Source organism: Bos indicus, chromosome 24 (assembly GCF_029378745.1).
Source record: "Bos indicus isolate NIAB-ARS_2022 breed Sahiwal x Tharparkar chromosome 24, NIAB-ARS_B.indTharparkar_mat_pri_1.0, whole genome shotgun sequence".
Lineage (NCBI taxonomy): Eukaryota > Metazoa > Chordata > Mammalia > Artiodactyla > Bovidae > Bos > Bos indicus.
Window position 1 is genome coordinate 35,975,030 of NC_091783.1, and position 16,285 is coordinate 35,991,314.

Sequence of the window (16,285 nt, forward strand, 5' to 3'; positions counted from 1 at the left end):
AGCAGAGTTAATACTGCCAATAACAGGACAGACTAACAAGCGGTGCCTTGTTCCTGACGGGCTCTACACGGCAGGGCACAACACCCAGACGCAGTATTCCTCCCGTAATCTGCATCCAATCACGAGGAAGCACAGAGAAATCTCAACGAGGTACACTGAACAAAACAAGCATTCTGACTTTTCAAAAATATCAACATCACGAAAGATAAAGGCTGAAGAACTATCCAGATTGAAGGAGACTAGAGAGACATAACTAAATGCAGTGCATTGGATTCTGGATTTTTGCTATAAAGGACATTATTGGGATAATCAGAAAAATGTGGATTATGGACTGCTGCATTAGCATCTTAGGGCTGCTAGAAAAGAAGGAAAGAATAAAAGAAAAGAAAAAGGCTTAAAACAACAGAAAGTATTCTCTCACAGTAAGGGAGACTAGCAGTTCAAAATCAAGGTGTTGGCAGGACCATGCTCCCTCCAAAACGCTGGAGAGAACCTCTCCCGCCCCTAACTTCTGGTTGTGGGTGGCAGCCCGTGGGGCTTGGTTTGAAGCTGTATCACTCCACCTCTGTCCCTCTGGTCACATGACACTTTCCTCTTAACAGGACACTGGTCATAATGCACTGCTGCTACTGCTGCTAAGTCGCTTCAGTCATGTCCGACTCTATGCGACCCCATAGATGGCAGCCCACCAGGCTCCCCCGTCCCTGGGATTCTCCAGGCAAGATCACTGGAGTGGGTTGCCATTTCCTTCTCCAATGCGTGAAAGTGAAGTCGCTCAGTTGTGTCCAACTCTTAGCAACGCCATGGACTGCAGCCTACCAGGCTCCTCCATCCGTGGGATTTTCCAGGCAAAAGTACTGGAGTGGGGTCACCCTAATTCAGTATGACTACATCTCAACTAGATCACATCTGCAGACACCCTGCTTCCAAATCAGGCTGCATTCACAGGTGGTGGGGCCTAGAACTTCTAGCAGAACGCAATTCAACCTACGACAATGGTCTATTAGATGACTGCATTATGGGGATGTTAAAACCCCCGAATTCGATTTGACGGTAGTGTGGGTGTATAAGAAAGTGTCCTTGCTTTAAGGAATACACACTGTAGTACTTAAGGGTAACAAGAATGACACTTGCAAGTAACTTTCAAGATGGGGGTGGGGGTGGGGAGGATACCCACCTCCAGGGGAATCTTCCTGACCCAGGGATTGAACCCCAGTCTCCTGCATTGCAGGCGGATTCTTTACTGACTGAGGCAAAATGTTAGCAACTGGTATATCTGGGTGAGAGAGCTCGAGGAATTCTTTGCACTATTTTTGTAACTCTTCCGTAACTTTGAAATTATTTCCAAATAACAAGTTTTTCTAAAACCACACATGAAATAATACCTATGAATAAGCTTAACAAAAAAATGTTCAGAGTCTATATTAAAAAAATAAAACACTGTAGGATATAAAGAACCTTAATAAATGGAACCATGCCACTTATTTTTAGATAGTAAGATCCATTATTATGATGTCCATTCTTCCCTAAATAAATCTAAATAATTAACAGTATCTACATCAAAATCACGATGTTCACATGAAGAAGTAGATGCATAAGAACAGCTGAGAAATTTCTGAAAAGAGAAAAAAATGAGGAAATGTGTCCCACTAGTAACCACAACCTCATGGTTCAAAGAATAGACTGGAGTTGGAAAGCTGGTGGCAGTCTTAGATTGTAATTTGAATAAACCTAACTTCTCAAAGCCTACTTCTTCACTTGCAAAAATAAAGACATTGAGAATACTTAACTCAGTTGCTTTCTCTGGCAGCACACACGCTAAGACGTGAACCAGACAGAAAAGACGGACACAGCCCCCACGCAAGGACAGGCAGGCTTGTGAGGGGCTTAGGGCTTCAGAGATTTCAAGGGAAGAAAAAAGTAAGAAAATCCTTTCATTAAACAAAACGGCTACACGTCAGAACATTTAAGCCAGATTTTCAAAAGAAAAAAAGAATACCCAACTCAGAGTTTTGTAAGAAACAATCAGGTAAAATACGTTAAAAGTATTTGTTGTTGTGATGGACACACATGTAAATAATGATTAGCTGCTGCTCCTGCTGCTGTTATCAAGGTCACAATTACCTTCACCTAGCTATGTGGTACTGGCCAAGGACTAAACACGTAAATATCAGAAAATAAAGAGTGCCCTCAAACAAGCCTGAGAGTAAGAATCTGTAAATGCTAAAGGTGGCATTCTGAATCAGTGGGAAAAAGGTAGAGATTTAATAAACAGCTGGTGTGCTCCATCATCTGACGAAGAAAAGAACTGGAGTCTTATCTCACAACATAGATAAATTTCAGAGTAAAAAGCTAGATTATTTGCAATATAAACCAAAACAAAAACCCATAAACAGAATTTTTAAAACGATTGTCAGTTGTGGAAAGTATTCTTAGAATACAAAATCCAGACGTTACAAAAGGAAAATTATTTGCAATAACTTTTTAAGATTAAAGAAAAATATTAGAAAAAATAAAGACAAGCAGAGATATGAGGGAAATGCTGTAACATTAAAGATTAGTATCCATAGTATACGAACAGTCTGTAAACATCTATCAGAAAAAGACATCTCAAGAGTAAAACTGGCAAAGGTTACGAGCAGCCAGTTTACCACCTGGAAAAATGCACAGTAGCCTTCAACTGAAAAAGCAAATAAAAATTGTTCACATATATAACTAACAAAAATAAAACAATGTTCACAGACATTATGGGACAAACACCCATGCTCATATACTCCAATTTATTTTTCCTTTAAAAAACAAAACCCAGAAATACATAAAAAGAGCTCTAAGCGTGTTAATATCCCTGACTCTGAATATCAAAAAGATAAAGCAAAGTTTATAGGGACATTAGAAGATTTAATAATTGTAGAAAGGGGAAAATACAACAGAAAAAGAAAAAAAAAAACATGGAAAAGGAATCATTGGCCCTTGCCTTTAGAAGGAAATGAAGCTTTATCAGGTCGGGCCACTCACCAACACAGGAAAAGTACCACTGACAGATGACCCAGAGTGAGTATTCCTGCAAACTCCAAAATGTGGGTAAAGGATTCCATAAAGCCTGCTGGACAACTGTTAAAGGTTACTTCTTTGTATTAATAACATTCCAATTGTTTATAAATGGTAACTGTTTAATAAACTGACAGAATTCTGTCCAGATTCAAAGGCAACTTTCAGTGTCTGCATTTATTAAAATTCACCTTTTAAGATGTCATTTAATTCTTTCTTTTTTTGAGATGTCTGTCTCCATGATTTCTATTACTGGTGGGGTCCTGCGAGTATCAGAAATGTCTTTCAGAACCTTCCAATGGATTCGTTGAGACCTAAAAGCCTGACATCAGTTAAAGCTATGCCCTCTTATTATCTCCTAACTAGTTTCTTATACTTCTTTACTAGCTTTTCCACGAAAGAATATCCTCTTGTTACAGAAGTCAGGAGATTAAAAAGAAGACATGTCAGCTCTTTTTTACTACCTATTATTTCAACTTTCTGCTACTGCAGATCTGTGGTTTCTTTCTTCTGGCTGTGGATTGATCTCTAAGAGTTGTCTATGCTGTCAGATTTTCCATCTTGTAAGCATCAATCATCCTAAAAGTCCTACTCATCCTCTGATGATATCCTAAGAGGTTCTTGATGCTCTCTTCCACTTGACCTTTATTACAAGCTCCTCCTTCTGACTTAAGTTCGATACATTAAAAAAAAATTCAAAATCAAAAATTAAGCCCCAGGAGAAGTGGCTTAAGGGAGCAGGGTGGGGGTGAGGGGTGGGAGGGAAAGTGCGCCTTGAGATTGGGGAAAAGGGAGGTTTTAGCTCCACTGTAATTTCCACCTACCACTACCCCCACCAAATTCTTTGATACAGCTACTGTCTTTTCTCAATCACTAAAAATGCTATAGAAATGTAGATAAAAGTCCCGTTCTATTCTGACCCCCTCCCCTCCCAGAGTGTTTCCTAAACTTTTCATATAAAAAAGTCTAGGGCATTTTTAGAGTTTTCATTACTTTAGGTGGTAAACTGCCCACTACAGTCTTAAACCATCATTATTAGTTTGCTTCTGTATTTAAATAAAGTGCTGCACTCAATATGCCAGCAAATATGGAAAACTCAGCAGTGGCCACAGGACTGGAAAAGGTCAGTTTTCATTTCAATTCCAAAGAAAAGCAATGCCAAAGAATGCTCAAGCTACCACACAATTGCACTCATCTCACACACTAGTAAAGTAACGCTCAAAATTCTCCAAGCCAGGCTTCAGCAATACGTGAACAGTGAACTTCCAGATGTTCAAGCTAGTTTTAGAAAAGGCAGAGGAACCAGAAATCAAATTGCCAACATCCACTGGATCATCGAAAAAGCAAGAGAGTTCCAGAAAAACATCTATTTCTGCTTTATTGACTATGCCAAAGCCTTTGACGGGGTGGATCACAAGAAACTGTGGAAAATCCTGAAAGAGATGGGAATACCAGACCACCTGATCTGCCTCTTGAGAAACCTGGATGCCGGTCAGGAAGCAACAGTTAGAACTGGACATGGAACAACAGACTGCTTCCAAATAGGAAAAGGAGTACGTCAAGCCTGTATATTGTCACCCTGCTTATTTAACTTATATGCAGAGTACATCACGAGAAACGCTGGGCTGGAAGAAGCACAAGCTGGAATCAAGATTGCCGGGAGAAATATCAATAACCTCAGATATGCAGATGACACCACCCTTATGGCAGAAAGTGAAGAGGAACTAAAGAGCCTCTTGATGAAAGTGGAAGAGGAGAGTGAAAAAGTTGGCTTAAAGCTCAACATTCAGAAAACGAAGATCATGGCATCTGGTCCCATCACTTCATGGGAAATAGATGGGGAAACGGTGGAGACAGTATCAGACTTTCTTTTTCTGGGCTCCAAAATCACTGCAGATGGTGATTGCAGCCATGAAATTAAAAGACGCTTACTCCTTGGAAGGAAAATTATGACCAACCTAGACAGTATATTGAAAAGCAGAGACATTACTTTGCCAACAAAGGTGCGTCTAGTCAAGGCTATGGTTTTTCCAGTGGTCATGTATGGATGTGAGAGTTGGACTATAAAGAAAGCTGAGCGCCAAAGAATTGATGCTTTTGAACTGTGAGTGTTGGAGAAGACTCTTGAGAGTCCCTTGGACTGCAAGGAGATCCAACCAGTCCATCCTAAAGGAGATCAGTCCTGGGTGTTCATTGGAAGGACTGATGTTAAAGCTGAAACTGACAATACTTTGGCCACCTAATGCGAAGAGCTGACTCACTGGAAAAGACCCTGATGCTGGGAAAGATTGAGGGCAGGAGGAGAAGGGGAAAACAGAGGATGAGATGGTTGGACGGCATCATTGACTCGATGGACATGGGTTTGAGTGGACTCTGGGAACTGGTGATGGACAGGGAGGCCTGGTATGCTGCGATTCATGGAGTCGCAAAGAGTCGGACACGACTGAGCGACTGAACTGAACTCAAATATTGTTGCCTGAATTAAGAAGATACCATCTATGTCTACATCTTTCAAATAAATATTCTAACCATGTTTACCTAACTAAATTGTACAGCTTCAGGCAACTACTAGGTTACTTCCTGTCCCCTACCAAGGCAGGGCCTGCAACTTTTCCACTAAAAAGCCCGTCTCCCCTTCTACGGTGCGACATTGTTACCGGAAGGTAACTGCCCTGCCAAGGACTATTTGTCTCAGTTCTACTTTCAACCAAACGCCCGCATGTGATACCATCAATGAAGGGAAACTGACAAGTGCCAGAGTTCTTAAGAGCATGGCTGCCAGAGACATAGCTAGGGACTTCCCTGGGGGCTCAGATGGTAAAGAATCTGCCTGCAGGAGACCCAGGTTCAATCCCTGGGTTGGGAAGATCCCCTGGAGAAGGGAATGGCTACCCACTCCAGTATTCTTGCCTGGAGAATCCCATGTACAGAGGAGCCTGGCTGGCTACAGACCATGGACTCTCAAAGAGTCAGACACAACTGAAGAAAAAAAAAAAAACACGAAAAATAAAAGCTAGGGACTATGACATAAAGAAAAACCCACTTACTAAAAGTACTTTTCTCACCTCTCCTTACATGTACACGTCACTGCTAAATCAAATCTCAGTTTCTCCATCAGACTCGAGTAGTGTTTATTTGAATTCATCCTGAGCATCAGTGCCATTGTTTAGCGCTGGGCCTGCCACTGCAAGGAGTCCTGAGGTTACCACGTGAGTTTTCAGCAAGGAGCTGGCTGCTGACATTGCTTTCTTCCATGCCCAGGCTAGACAAACACTGTCAGCAAACTGCTGCACTCTCCCACATTAAAAAAAATACATATATTTAACATGTGTCTACTATGTGTTATTGTTCTAGATACATGGGATAACTTCAGTAAACAAAAGCAAGATCCCTGCCCTTGTGGAGCTTACATTCTGGTGGCAGCCATTCCAAGCATTTAGAGTTGGCACAGTTTTTTGCTGTTTGGCTACGCTGCCTGGCATGCAGGGAGGCCAGCTCCCAACCAGGGACAGAACCTGTGCCCCCTGCAGTGGGAGCACAGACATGTAACCACTGCATCATCAGGGATGTCCCTGGCACAACATGGTAAAACCTATCTGCCAACCCTCATGGAGACTCAATACGCACAGGCAGTAATGGACAAGTGCTGGTGGTGATGTACTGTAGATGTTCTATGTGGGATAATAATGCTACAACATCAAGCTGTATTCCCACAGGAAACAGTGCTCCAGCTTATTAGTGAAGATAAAGGGTACATTCTTAGATGAGAAAATGAAAGAAATAAAAGGAAGCCAAGGTGGTAAAGGAAATCACTGCCAATGTAACGGACACAGTGGCCACAGAGTAGCAAACAAAATTTCCATTCAGAGCTTGAGATGAGACTTTTCATCCAGAGAGCAAGGAATTCAAAGAACAAACAATAAGATCTAAAGGAACAAGCCAGTATGGAAGAATCCTACTGGATTTCCTCTAGAAGGAAGTGCAGCTTTGAAGGCTGGTGGGTCTGCACCAAGTTCAGGAAACCACCATCCTCCCCATGGAGCAAACCAGAAAGTTTATCTCCTTCTGCAGCATGAGCCCAAAACGTGATGAGGACAATGTAGATAAGACAGAGCTTTCAGCTATTTCTACCAACTCATCTAGGAATAAATCATGTACTCAGCAGAAAAGAAGGCAATACTGTACAGCTTGACCCAGCTTTGAAATTGGAAAACTGATACGAGCATAAACTACAGACATATATATGGGGGAGGGGTGCTGACTTTATACATACAGACCATATATACACTTTATAAACCCAAGCTTACAAAAGAACAGCATTTACTGCAGTTGAGTTAGAGTAGTAACCCATTTCTGCATGCTTCTTTGTTCTTTTTATTAATAAATTTGAAAAAAAATTATTTAATTGAAAAAAATTTTAATGTCATTATTTTCTTTATCCACACTGTATGGCTTGTGAGAAGCTTATGAGATCTTAGTTCCCTAACCAGGGATTGACTCCGGGCTCTCCGTTCTAACCACTGGACCGCCAGGGAATTCCTTGATGAATTAAATTTAGATAGGAAAAAAAACTTGATTGGAAAAGCATGTGAACACTGTCTCTTTGCAATCGGGCTGTACATCCTGTTTCATAAAAAAGATAAATAATGCTTTGGAATTAGTACATTAATTTTCCATTACAAACCCAAACTTGTAAAAGGAAAGCACTTGCTACAGTCTACTGTAATAACCCATCTTTTTCAGCACATATAGTATCTGACTTTGACACCTATTATGAAATATGCACCACAAAGCTACTTCCATTAAAAAGAAAAGTCTAGGTGTTGAAAATTCTCAGCCCCAATGCAAATGCACACTTTAAAGAAGAAGGAAAAAGATAAGAAATCCCCCTTTCCATCGCTGCTCCTTAACCCTAAGGAAGGCATCTCATAAGAAACACGCTCGCTGTCAGTCATTCAGGCACATCAACTAGTCACGTGACCTCGGCAAATTACATATCCTTGTTGATCCTCAATTTTCCTTTGTGTGTAATGAAAGCCTATCTTACACATAATTCTTCTGTGTTTTTGGAAAGGCATTTCAAAGATTTAAGTTAAACATGATAATGTATAGCAAAGCATATGTCATAAAACAGGTTTTATCCCTTCCTTACCCAACGCCTAAGAGGAGGAGTGAAAGGGTGTGAGACAGATAAAAGGACGTGAAAAAGAAAATCACAGACTCCGCATTACGGCCACTGCCCAGTTTTCCCTTCTGCCTTCCTTGTTTTCGTTTCTCATTCCCAGTCTTTTGACCTGCTTCCATTTTTCACACTGTCCTACAGGGTCGGAGCAGGAGGCAAGCTTCAGTACAAGCGGGCGGGAGGAACTAGGGAATCTCCTGTCCTTATACCAAGCTTAGAGTCCTCACATCCTAATATGGAGCTCAGAGCAGTAATTTTTAAATAGTGAAAAGCAGGGAAGGTGGGGAGAGAGGGTGGCTGGCAGAAATACAGGTTCACCCACTGTATGATCAGAGCATTTGGTAGGCCAGGTATTTCCTGTGTTCACGGAGCCTGGTGAATTAAAAAAACCAAACCAAACCTGAAACCAATCAGAACATATTTACCATTGAAACACTGTTATATCTGTATATTAGGCTTTTACAGGTAAACTCTAATGGGCTGCCCAGAATCTAACCAAAAAGACAAACCCTACAGAAGAGAACTTTTTCCGGAAAAAGTATTTTTACTTTCAACCTTAAAATTGTAGCTTCTTTTCTTTCCCGTCCTTCTCTTTCTTTCTATTCAATACTCTGGAAATCTTAAAAAGCTAACCATTTTCAAATGCCCATGGCTTGTTCTAAATATTAATTACACATATTAAAGAAAAATATCCAAAACTACTAGTCTGCCCTTTTGTCAATTAAAAAAGTAAATTCGTTTTAACACTAATGGCTCTTTTCCTGACACAATGGGGCACAGCTGCCATCCAGTCATGACTGTTAACTGACATCACAACTATGAGCTTCAATGAATCAGTAAGTCCTCACTTTTCTAATTTTACTGCAAAATAAATCTGAAAAAAATTTTAAAAGCCTTGCTTTCAAATGTGTTTTCTTCCAGTAAAACTTCTAGGTAGGTGTTGGGGAGCCTGTGCATGTGAGTCACTAATACCTGTAAAGAACTAACATCTAGAAAAACATCAACTCAAGCCTAAATTCAATCAGTTTACTAGAATCTAAATCTATGCAGTGCAAAGAAAAGTTTCAGATGTATCACACCCTAATACCACCAAAAATCAGAGAAGTACTCTAACGGATTATCACACTAAGATCAATCTAAAAAATTCATAACAGCCTCCTAATTATAGCCAGCTCCACCCAACTGTGAATTCCTAGAAGGCAGTAGTCATGCTGCCATCATTTTCATAACATCAAAACTGGCACTGTATTTGCTGCATCATAGGTTTAATAAGTGCCCACTTATTGAATGGAATACACTGCATTTGCTTGAGGAAGTCCAGTGTTAAGTCTATTGGTCAATTTTTTACCCTAACTTTTACCCTAACTAGATATATGATATCTAATCAGGTCTCAAATTTTAGACTCCAAAGCATTTCCTTAATATTTTTATCAACATAAAAACCTTCAACTGTAGTAGAGTCACATAAGGCGTTAGAGAACATGTGGCCGAACTAGATCCCCATTTCAAATGGTGAGACTGAGGCCTATGGAGTTCACTGAATTGACCAAGACCACATAGCTTAGTGGCTAAGAATCCACTTGCCAAAGCAGGAGACGCGGGTTCGATCCCTAGGTTGGAAAGATCCCCTGGACAAGGAAATGACAACCCACTCCAGTGTTCTTGCCTGGAGAATCCCATGAACTGAGGAGGCTGGCAGGCTGCAGCTCATGGGGTTGCAAGAGAGTCAGACACGACTGAGTGACTAAACACCAACAAACACAGCTCTTTCCTGTCAGAAGTGGAGTTAAAATCCAGGTGGCCTTTGACCTTTTAGTCCTGTCCTTATTACATTATGTTACCTTCTCTGCTCTTTTTCAAATGCTTGACTGCTATTATTTAAAAAGTATCCGAAAAAAATAAAAAGTATCCGTAAGGTGGAAAATATCAATACTAATAGCATTAGAGTAAATGTAAGAAATCCACTGGAGAAGGGAATGGCAACCCACTTCAGTATTCTTGCCTGGAGAATTCCATGGACAGAGAAACCTGGCAGGCTACAGTCCGTGGGGGTCTCAAAGAGAAGGACACAACTGAGCAACTAACACACAAAAAATCAATAAACTTGCCATGGAACGGTTTTAAGTATTGACTTATGCAGCAAAAGCCACTGATTTTCTCCACCTCATCCAAATTTCTACTCAATGCTAAGAAACTGAAAGTTACATTAAAAAAATTCAAGAAGTGACTATCTCCTGTAATCAGTTTAGATCAACGCATTGTTAGGAAGAGGCTGAAACCAGACAGTCTTTAAATTTCAGTGGTCAGTCTTTTCCTCCCAGTACTTCCTGTCTCCACCCCCACCAATAATTCAGCAGACATACCCTATGACCTATGCATTCTTTCATATGTTAGTTACATCAAGAAGATGAAGATTTCTTCATCGTTTTGTCCTTGAATATATGAATATTATTAAGTCATAATTATAATACTGACTGTCACTGATAAGATACCACATGTATTTTCTTAGAATCTAAGATTTTGGGTTTTCAACATTCATAAACTTTACTAGAAACTAGTATAACTTCAACAACAAAGTTTCCAGTTTATGTTAGAAATATCAAAATGATCTTTAAGTTCACATTTACAGTTGAAACTTTTTAAAAAGTTTTATAAAAGTGATTTTCTAGGCCAAAACTTTGAAGGTTAAAAATCTAAACAACTTGTTTTAACATTAGCTTCTGAAAAAGCATTAAGCTACTTTTGCAAAATTTTAGTACAGGTATGTTCTTGCCTGGAGAATCCCAGGGATGGGGGAGCATGGTGGGCTGCTGTCTATGGGGTCGCACAGAGTGGGACACGACTGAAGTAACTTAGCAGCATCATACCTTAAAAACATGTGTGGATAAAGTCTGTGTATATAAACTCATATAAATATACACTGAACCACATCCCTGTATACAGTTCAAGATTTATTAAGGATTTATTCTCCTAGGGACTGATCTCAAAGATTCATGTGAAACAATTGCTTACTACAGGTCAAGTATATCACGGTCATGAGACAAAATAATTAGAAAGGAAGGAGAACTATGCTTTGATACCAGGGTTCTATGGGAGCACACAGAGTGGGGGTCAACACACCAGTGTCTTGTAGAGTATGTGCCACAATAACAATGTCAAGTGTGCAGTCTTCGGCACATCTTCCCTCCTTTTGGCTATGTAAGTTTAAGAGCTACTTCTCCCAACATTCTCTATCCCCTACCCCAAACTGACCAAATCTTGAACCACTAAATTTGAAAACCTGAACTAGCAAGGGGAACTACCTAGATCTTCCAATGGTATGGTAAAGAGGGGCTTCCTTGGTGGCCAGAGACAAGGGTTCGATCCCTGGGTGGAGCAGATCTGGAAAAGGAAATGGCAACCCACTCTAGTATTTCTGCCTGGGAAATCCATGGACACAAGAGCCCGGCGGTCTACAGTCCATGGGGTCGCAAAGAGTCGGACACGAATGAACAACAACAACGGTAAAAGAGAGAACAGATGTCGCTGCTCTCTGCTTGGCGTAATCATAAACTGAGAAACATTTCAGAACCTGCAACAATTTGCCTGCAGCATCTTCCAGGCTGGGGCTTGCCATATACAGCTGATGCCATGCATGCATTTGCTGATGTCCATCTTCTCATACCCCAGGAACAAAGGAAGAACAACAGGAAAAATAATCTGGGGTTCCCACTTGAAAAACTCAAGCAGTCACAGGGGAGATGCCCTGTGCAGCTAGCTCTAGAAATAATCCCTCTTGAAGGTCTTTCCACTTCCTGGAAGAAAAGCTGAGAGTCCAAAGAACCTGTGTATCAGCTCTGCCACCCACCAAACAACAGTAACAGCAGCAGCACTTCCAAGAGACACAGTTTAAAGCAGCAGAGTATGTGGTTCATATAAGCTTCAGAGAATCTGAAATCCCATCTATACTCAAATAAGGGGCACTGCTATGGGGGGGGCGGGGGGGGCGGGGCACGCAGGAAGCACGGCTCAGTCCATCAGTAACCTCATAGTACATTACCCTGTACTCTCAACTTACAGCATTCCCTCTCTGCCCTGGAGCGAAGTTCAAGATCTTAAAGAATAACACCAGGTAAACCCAAGCCAGGAGGTGTTGCTATCAAGTCTGCTAGTTCCAAGACAACAGTGGTGCTGCTGCAGCCAACGATTCCTTGGCACATAGACGTGTTAAAATGATACTGGCAGCGGCCCCGGCTCTTCTCTTTCACCCTCTGCTGTTACTACAGCTCCTTTGGCTAAATCTGCCTCTGAGTTTAGACAGGAGCTGGATGGTTCATAATCACCCAGCAGCTGCAGCTGAGCAATAGGCAGCCTAATTGTGGCGCTGGAGCAGCTGAGAGGAAGAAAAGAGAGACGACATACCCCACTGCAGCCACACACAAGACCAACCAGACACCAAGATACTTTAAGAGGAACAGATGACTTCCTTTAAAGAAAAGCAGTTGTACCTCGCTAGAGGAACTTGTATTTGTGTTATAGACCTGTTTAAACGTGAACTCAAGGTGACCTAAGCCATGCAGCGTTCTGAACAATGGAAGATCTTAACTAAAACTTCCTGTAAATATTTCACACAACAAAGCCAGCGCCACAAACATCACCATTATAACATAACTGAAAGTTCCTGTGATGTAAGAACGTGGCACAGACATGATCTCTTCAACTCTGCTTTACAGCAAGGCCAAGAAAGAACACGGCAACTACAGCAACCCATTCCATACAGCAAGTAAAGCACAAGACAACGATTCACAGCATTTCAGAAACTCCAGTACGACAGTGTCCCCTGAAACAAAACACTATCTCTTCAGGTGCTGTTCGGCACATCTTCATGAAGTCTGAGTAAACTAAAACTTATTTTAAGCTGATAATTTTAAGATATCCTTAAGAATATCAGAATGGAGGCTGAAATGACTGATCTGAAGGATTACTGTTCCAGAAAACTGAAAATGGATGAAAAGATCTATTGCTTTGATACCACAGTTAAATTGAGTCTTAATTACCACAACTTGCTGAAAAATAGGGTATATTTTATATCTGATGACAGAACAGTGTCCACTAGTTTAAAAACATACTCTGATTACCTACTATTTGTTACGTACAACATGCAAAACTGAAGACGATTTAAAGTTAAATCTGGTGTCTTGTCTCAAAATATTAACGTAATTAACGTGTTATTTACATGCAGAAGTAGTTATATACACCTGCTGGTTATCTGCCAGTTACCATTTAATAGGTCTAACCTGTTTGCAAATGGGCAACCCAAGCAGTGTTCTAAAGTCATCAAATACTAAGTTCTTCCATGAAGTCTTTCATAAAGCACATTACACATAGGCTTCTTTAAAGAGGGGAAAAAAAAAGTTTCACACAGACTAAAACACAGATTCAGAAAAGCAATCACGGCTTAATGAACCACACACTTGCAACGCCCTTGTAACCACTACCAGGAGCCAGGTCCCAATCACAATTTCCTCCCTCCTCTCTAATCTTGGTACTTCTCTAGAAATCACTTTCTTGCAGGTTTTTAAAAAAATACATAGTTTTATCACCTCAGTTTGCATTCTAAGTCACCAGACCTTGTACTGCTCTTTAAACATTTTTGATACTAGGCTGCTGCTTTTTTTTTTTTTTAAGCTATAATGCTAATAGGAACTAACAAATAAGCCTTGTCTATGTTAAAGAGATTCACTAGATTAAGAGCTAAATGTATATATAGAGAAAAATTACATTAATTATTTACTGCCTAAAGAGATGCAAAACTGACCTCTATTATATAAACAAGACTTAGAGCACGTGTCAGTAATGTTTCATTTACACTGGTTCACTGCTATTCTTTTAAAATATTTATTATTTTAACACAACATATCATGAAGATTTGCACATTGATTTTTCAGCTTGAGAACCTACTGATTTATAAAAAACAACTTGAGCCATGTATTAATATCACACTTCAGCCATAAGACAAATTCCACCTATCCCATAAGATAGGTCAAAGCTGTAATTTCACTTTCGGTTAAACAGAAAGGAGTCAATTTTGTGGTTTATGAAGTCAGCAAAAACATACTGCAAAATTAAAGCTATTATAACATTACGGTGGTTACAGCAGAGTATGTATTTTAAGAACCCTTTTATACTTCATCCTGGAAACGTGGATATGAACTGTCTTGTGTTTAGATTCAGAGCAGTCATTTTTTTTTTTTTTTCAAATTTAGGACCCAATGAATTGTCATCTAACATTCAAAATCTCCACTGAAGTTTAGCTAATATACAAAAATTAAAATACAATTAAATGTCCTTTTCTTAAAGGATCAACTATGGCAGGGGTCTAATATATTAATACAACAGAATAAAATATAAATATTGAAATACAACTTTCTCACAGAATAGATGAAAAACCATACTTAATGCATACAAGATCCTCGGCTTGTAATACAGGACACTTCATTACCTGTCCATTCAAAGTGTTTCCTGTCCATTGTGTGCTAACCATTGTGCTAGTTAAGAATTAAATTTACCACTTTGCCTTAAATGCCTATAGTCACATGTATGTATTTGTAATATTTTCCTTAGCGTGTAGTTTTAACTACAGATAATTTAACAGGATGGCTTAAACACACTTAGAACTGTCAAGATAACTTTGTCACTGCATTCCTGGAGCTGCAATGCACGAACATACCACAATCACATATGTGTGTACGTGAGATCACCTACGTGCACGCACGTACCAGTGGGAACACACATACATAATAAATGGCATATACATAAAGTTTGATCCCAGTGGAGACTGAACTTTTCATTTCTCTAACAACTTACAAATCGTTAGACCATGTGTCAGGCCGTGCCTGTTTTAATTAATTAAGCAGTAATTCTACCCGATCCGAACCGCCTCGGGTCCCACCCACCACAAAACAAGCTCAGTCCCTAGGTCGGACTTGATTTTCGAAGAGCTTCTTAAAACAACGCTGCCCCATGCCCAATAGAGCGAAAGCTGGAAGCAATTACCAAGAAGAAAAACACACATTAAAACAAGATTTTCTATAACACATGCGGACAGAGAACCGAAGCAAGGCGGGAGGCGGAGCGGCAGAACGGCTGTAAAAGTGCACGCTGAAAACGGCATATTTCCCAACCCCCAACCCAAAACAAAGGAAAACTTTAACATGTTGCGGTTTTCAATCAAACCAAGTGCAGCCGGAGGCTCCCCCGCCCCACCCCCGCCCGCACTCCCGGCACAGATGCCGTGGGCACAGCCGACCCGTGGACCCGCGACCCCGGGCCGGGAAGGGCCGCTGCCTCCGCCTCCCATTTCGGCCCGAAGGGGCCCCGCCGCCCCCTCGCCCGGAGGCCCTCCAAGCTTACAGACGCGGGTGCGGGACTCCCGCCGCTCCGGGGACCTTAGATCGGACCTGGGCGGAACTGGGAAGGACTGGACGGGGCGGAGACCGAGCAGGGGGCGAGCAGGTAGCGCCTGGAAGGAGACACGCCCGCCGGGCCGGCCGGGCCGGGGGAGGGGAGAAGTTTCCCCCGAACTTCCCGACTCGGAGCGGCGGGGGCGGGAGCGGCGGCGCCTCCGGGCGCTGGGCCTAGCGCTGCGGGGCCAGGGTCGGCCGCCTCCACCCGCGGGGCCGCCGCCGGCTCCTTACCTGCGCTCCAGCCGCGCTCGCATGAGTCGCCGCAGCAGCAGGGAAGGGTGGCGGGGAGGGGGCGGCGGGCGGAGACCAGGCCCGCGGCGCCCGCTCCCGTCCTCCACCTCCTCGTCCCGGGCGCCGGGCGGCAGCGACGACGGCACAGCCGGCCTCCGGCTCTCCACTTGAGGAGGAGGGAATTCCCGGGCTCCCCACCCCGCGGCCTCACGCTCCACCTTCTCCCCGCGCGGGGCCCGCCCTCACTCCCGGCCCCGCCCCCCATGCCGGCCCGGGGGCGGGGGCTACCTGCGCGCGCGGTCACCCGCTCACCGGAACTCGTGCCGCGCCCGGCCCGGCTCCGACGACCCCGCCTTCCGGCGCCGCCGCCGCCGTCGCG

At 42.2% G+C, this 16,285-nt stretch overlaps 1 protein-coding gene across 2 annotated transcripts in view; it reads right to left on the bottom strand.

Moving 5' to 3' along the window:
- The window catches only part of YES1 (YES proto-oncogene 1, Src family tyrosine kinase), a 64,407-nt gene extending 48,344 nt beyond the window's left edge, over nt 1-16,063 (bottom strand). Inside the window, exon 1 of one of the 2 annotated variants that reach the window (XM_019986817.2) lies at nt 15,907-16,063. The gene's annotated coding sequence lies outside the window, so the exon portion shown is untranslated. Of the gene's footprint in view, nt 1-15,622; nt 15,716-15,906 lie in introns of those variants that run through there. The other variant, XM_070778860.1, reaches the window with a different exon arrangement.
- Nucleotides 16,064-16,285: the final 222 nt, after the last annotated feature.